A 6926-nucleotide genomic window follows, 5' to 3' on the forward strand; every position below is an offset into this window, starting at 1 on the left:
TGTATCTCACACGAGACCCAGCAACAGCGAGCTTAAAACATGGAAATTTGACTGTAAGCACCAGATTTTTTTTTCTTTACCGAACTCGGCAAATGAAAACCTGTGCTTTGTTTTCCTCAAACCAGGAATGGCTGACACCAAAACTACATGTGAACACCACTGATACATGTCAGCCCCAGATTCTGATGGCTGATCTCCAGCCATGGCTTATCAGTCATCAGAAGATTATACTATGAAAGACCCTAGATGCAGAAACCTATCTGCTTTATAGGCCTTCTAATTCTTGTAAGGTGTAGCTGATGACTCACTGATTGTTCTTTTATTATTTTTACTTTTAGTGACTTTAAAGTAACACTGCTGCAATCAAAGCAACACACTGAGCATAGAACCAAGGTAAAAACCAAAGCTTCAAAAGTTGCTTACCGTCTAAATTGGTTGTAAATAAAATTCCCAGGATCTTAACTAAGCCAGATAAGCAAAAGCACTCATGCCACCACTTGATTTGTCCATGGGCTGCTTTTCTTACGATCGTTATGCTATTTTGTCAACCTCCAAGATAGACAAGCTGCACACAGCACTACCTCGGTGCTCTTCCCGCTCCCTTACCTTTTCTACATTTCCGTACTTGAACTCTGCAGGCAACTCAGAGAGGTCAGAAGCATAGCAAGCCATAAAGATGTCCTGGCAGCACACACTGCTTTCAGCAGAGACCTGGGAGGGGTCTCCTTCTGGATGTCCCGCATTTGGATGGCACAATGCAGGCTAGCAAAAGCCAGCCCACGCGCGGACTGTAACCTAATTACACAACTTCAAAACACACCCTGCCACCCACCAGGACGAAGCACCACTAGTGCATTTCCTTGGCCTCCAGCATTGGGGGACACAGTCCCGTTGTCCTCTGCCGCCGTGACAGATTGCTCGGCACACCCGCTGTGGGGAGGAGTGTTACTAAATGCAGATGTTGTTATTGTCCTGAGCTGTTGTGAAGCCTCTCTCTGCACTGTCAAATAACTGCCACATTTCACCTCAGAGGCAATAACAGTGGCTCAGTACACATCCCCCAAATGTTAACCTGGGGCTATGGGCAGATACTACTTCCCTTTTTTTCTTTTAACCATTCTGGGTTTTTTGACACTTCTATTTCCAGTGTTTTCAGGTTCATTGTCACTAATAACAGTCCATAGAAAGCCCAGGGTTTCATGTAAGTTACTTGAGAAACCTCAAGAACTTTTAACCTAATCTTAAACCCTGAATCCCCCAGTATTGTAACTGGGTTAACAGAGCTGTTAATGGAACAGTTTCTCATTACACACAGGAATCATGGGGAAAAAGGCAAATAACTTTGGGTAGCTGGGTCTGACACAGTAGAAAACCTCACTTTTTCACAAGTTTTTTTAATTGTTTCAGTGTGAAAGGGATCATTTTTGGCACTTAAATGCAAAGAGACAATGGCTGTAATTGTGTGGGAGTGGAACTGAATGGCCTCCTTTAATCTTGTTTCATGCTGTGTGTTTGTCAACAGGGTATATAGGTACATACTCAGTAGATAACACAGATATTTTGATTAGAGCTGTCTGAAATATCAGCTTTCCAGGGTATGAGCTATTTTGATTTCTTTACCTATGGCAATTACCATTTGATACCATTTCAATATTGCCTCTACTTGCACTGGACCAGAATCAGCCCTTTTGCCCTTTTTCTCTCCTAGTTGGCTATACAGGGAAAGGGAGAAAACTCATGAATGTAAGCAAAAGCCAAACAAGCCCCACTTTTCCTCTGCCTGGCTTCCCACAGCCTGGGGAGAAAGCAGGACACAGAGCAAACATAAACTACTCAACAGTCCTACTCTTGCAAACAAGAGGTCACCACAGGAAAGGCAGCTGCCCAAGGCACTCCCAGCTCGTAACGAAATTGTTCTTGGAATTGTAGGGAACAATGCAATTAGAGAGAACTGAGTCAAAACACCTTAGCTCAAAAAAATAGACTCTGTAGGTCAGAGAGTGTGTACTTTCCATTGAAAACCGAGAATTTTTTTCACTTCACTTGGCTGCTCCCCAAAATCATATGGGCTTTCCAGATCACATGTCAGGATACACTATCAAGTAGCTCAGCCAAATTTCTTTGCCTCCACATTCAAGAGCAGAGAAAGTACTTTGCGCCTTCCACCATTCTCCCTCCTTGTGCGAATTGCAGTTTTTTCTCAAATCAGCTCTGTCTCTCATGCCATACTGCTCCCAGCCAAGGAAGACAGCACCTTTTTACCACGTGACAAGCAACCGCTTTCTCCTATTTTAGATCTAAACTTAAATCCAAATTGGTATGCAATCTCTCTTTACATTATCAAAACTTGCCAAGCCCTGCCTTCCCTGAACTGCTATCTTTGACTTTACTCTGGTATTAGTATTTCTCAGCGGACGAGGAGAAAGCTTTTGCACTGTAATGCGTCATTAAAATACATGGCACCCCATCCGAACACTATTATTAATAATCTCCAAGCAACACAGCTGTTTATATAAAAGAGATGCAGCATGTAACTAATTTTTCCACATTCTATAGGTCTGTGATCACGCTAATCTGTTTCACACAAAGGACTCGTCCCTTTATTTTTAGATGAGATGAGTTAAGCAAATGTCTATGTTTAGAACACAGAGAAATCAACCAAGGCAGACAGATACTGGACATAAATGCATGAAACTGTAAAGCCTGATAAAGACTTGGAAAAATTCTGTAACTGAAGTGCTACTGAAATATCCTGTAACTCCTGCTTCACTTTTATGTCTCTCTATATAGATATATGTCCCATGAATGAAATTCAATCCTAAAGGGAGCTGGCAATAAAAAGTAGTACAACAGTTTTTGACATTAAAATACAGCTCTCTCTAATACCTCCCTGTAATTTAGAAATGAGATTTAAATTGCATATAAGTTTTTCATAATAATGGGATCTTTTCACCTCCAGATATTTTTGCCACTGTTAACACTGAACTACAGAACTCCTGAAGATACAATGCTCCCATGTGTAACTGTCACCTTCAAAATTACAAATGAAAACATGTATTAAAAAACCCCAAACCCCAGAAACTTATATCCCATTTAGCTCACCTGTTTCAGTCCATGTTTACCATATAAATTTAGATTACATCTACTACCAGGAATCCTTTGTCCAGTTTTCCATTTACTAAATATTCACTCCCCAAAAGGGGAAGAAAAAAAAAAAAGTCCTCTTTATTTATCTGTTCCAGAAAAAAGATGGGGAAAAGAACAAAATGCACTTTCTGCTGCTTTAAGCATCTATATCATTAATTTTGGTCCACCAAACGTAAACCCCATTTCTGACATGCATCTTTCTTTTTCTGAGTGAAGGAAACAGGTAAAGTTCCATCAGCTCAAAGAGACTGAATATATGTCAATGATACAAGATAAAGCTTTAAGTAGCAGTAACAAAGGAACCACCATTTTCCTTTGAAAGCAAAAAATATTTTTTTTAGTATTGCGCTATTTTCTGAAGTGCTGGCATCTGTAGGAAAGGGATTCAAGCAATTTAATAATTTTGCTATGCCAAAAAATTACAAATAATGGCAATAAGACTTTTATGGCTTAGAGACATAGCACTCACAGTGATGCTGTTGACTTACACTTTCCATGTACAGGTCTTAATTTCATTCAGCAATCTTAAACCTGGACATCTTCGTACTGAATTGACAAGTCTACATAAGTTAACCTCTCATAGAAAAAGGCCCACTTACTATTGGTGGAAGTATGCTTGATAGATAAGCTAATTAAAATTCAATTTTGAGAAGTTTTACCAAGGCTTTTTCTTTTTTTTTTTCTTTACTCAAGAGACATAATCTTAATTCATAAAATCAATGTGCAAGGCAAAAAGCAGCACTGTGCCAGAGACACAGTATTGGTCATGACACTCCAGGTGTTTTAAAAGCAATTTGTGCCTCAGTAAAAGTACATCATCTCTGGTTCCTTCATACCTCTGCTCTCCAAATGCCAGTATGCTTTCCCTGATCAATTTGACTTAACGATCCCCTAATAGCCAGAATAAATTAATTCAAAGTCACATTAGATTTTTGCCTGGAACCACACTTCCTGCTGGTATCAGCAGCTGACAAAAGGGGACAATCCCCTGAGACCTGCCACAATGAGGAACATTTAATGATGGCTTTTACTATCCTTCTGTTATGTTAGGCCAGTCCTTCAGCCAGGGCTCTCACTTCTGTTTCAGCCCCTGCACAAGAGGGAATAAGGTGGGAGCATAAAACAATTCCAATAAACATTTCATAGAGGTAGAGGAGTATTCCCCAATGTGGGCACTGAGGAACACATCTACAAAATTTTCTTGAGAAGGCACATTCATGCAAGCTCTGGCATAGCTGTAGCACTGGCACTAAAGGCAGCATAAGGAGGTTGCTAAAACTTATTTTCCACCCTTCCGAGCAAGGCAGATTCCATCTGCTGGGAGCAGTTCATCAAAACTGCCATTCCGTTGCTCTGGTCTGGGCAGCACAATCCCGAGTGACAAGACAGACACTGCGGAGCTGCTCAGAGTTAACAAATTAACTGTCGGAGCTCAAGCAACAGCTTCCAAGGACACTGTTCAGAGGGTACAAGAAAGATGTAAGACGTGTTTAAAGCTGTGGGGCAAGATAAAAAAAGAGGTTTTGGGTTTATAAATGAAGACTTAGACAACTTCCGCAATAATAGGAAGAGGAAGATTTGTGTGAAGACAGGTTTTCCCTGTGGAGGGGGGTTTGAAGACAATGTACATTTCAAGAGAAGAGGTTTTTGCACAAACCTCTGGGAGATAATGGGCAAACTGTAAGCACTACTTGCTAGACTGTGTTTTCTAAGTAAGTTTTTTTTCTGGTAGACACTGACTCACTGAAATACATACCTCATTATTCAGTCTCTTTTTACTAACATTTTTACCAGATACTTCATGAAGAAATAAAATCAGTGACAAGTGCACTGTGACTTAACCACCCAGATGACATATCATTTCCTGAAAGTCAGTTTCTCGGAGGATTTAAAAGAAAAGAACGAAAAAAGGAAGAGAAAAAGAAAGAGGCTCCTGTGGTCCGTCTGGAGCCAGAAATCCTAAGTTCAGCTTTGGCAGCAACTCCCATCAGGGCTTTCCAGAGGGCTGCAGGAGATTACATTTTCAAAAGGACTTAAAAGGTTTAGGAGCACGCCTCATTGTTAAAAGAGATTTAGACTAATGAGCTTAAGCATTTCCAAATGTACTGCTTCATGCTCTGTCTTGTCCAGCCTGGTCAGGGGTAGGGTTCTCCCACAGCTCCTGACAGATTTAGATGCAAGGGTTTGAAATACTGGAACCCCGTTTCTACTGCTTTCTGATGGAGGTGACTGGCCCCGGACCAGGAAAAAGCAGAGGGGACCACGCACCTTAGCCCAGCAGGTCAGCATAACCCATCGACGGAGCGAGACCGTACTAACAGCCCGGGCTGCGAACGTCAGCAGCACCCCTTCTGCTGCTCATGGCACAGTTACGAAGAGGAGATTAAAGGAAACAGTACCTTCTGTGGCTGCAATCAGATTCACCAGAGGCCATCTGTCAAAGGTCACAGGTTCCTAAGTGCCTGAGACACTTTTAAAAGCAGACGTGGGTGTCCTTGACAGTGGCACGCGGCCCTCCCTGTGCCACATTCCCTTCTCTTGCTCTAGTCTGTGATTTCTTTCTTGGTTTAGTATGGACTTTTTTTTAGGGGAAGGGGAGGTAAGGCACACAGAATACTTACCAAAGGAATTGAAGTGTTTTATTCCATTTGTACTTTTGCAACAGAAAAATTATTTTAAAAAATTTGGATGTACCATGGTATACTTGACCTAAATTCTTCAGTGCTATTCCTACATTTTGTGAGAGACTGGAAATAACGCCTAAATGTGTAAAACTTTGAACATGAAACATGAAAACTGATAAGCCTATTCATGAGCTGCAGTGTTTACTTTCTGAAAACGAAGTTGACAGATTTTCTGATGCTTTGTTTTCTATTGACAGTAAGTCACCACACCACAGAAATGGGGGCTTGAAAGGGGAAGAGACATGACATGTCACATAAGAGTCCGTGAACTTTTGCGTGGAAGGGTGGGGTAGGTAGCAGTGCAATTGTGGCCTAATAGCTATATTAGGTAGATGTTTCTGCTAAAATGTTTAGCAATAAAGGAGTTTTTAATTTAAGCTTTCTATTAAACCATAATTTAAAAAAATGTAAATCAGCATTTTGATGCCCTCTAGCTTTGCAGGTTAGCCTCAGTACCTAGATAAACCCAATAAAGTGCGTTTAAACAAACTCCAAACTCCTAAAAAATGCCCTGTATTCAACCACAAATGAAGTATCAAACTGTGATGAATATGCTGTGTTAAATTGGTTTCTTTTTCAGGGTAGCTGAAAAAGCTATATAAAACCTAAGCCAAGCCATTCAGCCCACGCGTATGGCCCACAAACAGACTTTAGCAGCAAGTTCTACCTGCTCAAGCTTTTTGTTGGATCAAGACCTCACTTTTTACACATCCAAAGATCCATTTAAGTCAAGAGAAATATTGTCTGAATAAAGGCTGAGTAAAAAATTAACAGGGACCCTTACTTCTGGCCAGACATTAGTACCCTATAATTTCTTTGCTCTTGCAATTCATTACGCTATCTTGTTTGAAGGCCATCTCACTACAAGTTTCCTGGGAAACAAATTTAGGAGCACGCTTACATTAATAAGAATGCAGCCTCAGTTAAGTTTGGTTTTGGATGATGGAACAGCACTGCCCATCAATTTGCTTACGTTCACCAAATCTGTTACTGAAACAGACCCAGAGCTCAGGGGGAAGAATGAAAGGTCTGTGCTGCATGTTCTTTGTTCACAGGACACCTTTGCCTTTGTGTTCAGAAAGCCAGCGAACCTTA

Source organism: Pelecanus crispus, chromosome 1 (genome assembly GCF_030463565.1).
Source record: "Pelecanus crispus isolate bPelCri1 chromosome 1, bPelCri1.pri, whole genome shotgun sequence".
Lineage (NCBI taxonomy): Eukaryota > Metazoa > Chordata > Aves > Pelecaniformes > Pelecanidae > Pelecanus > Pelecanus crispus.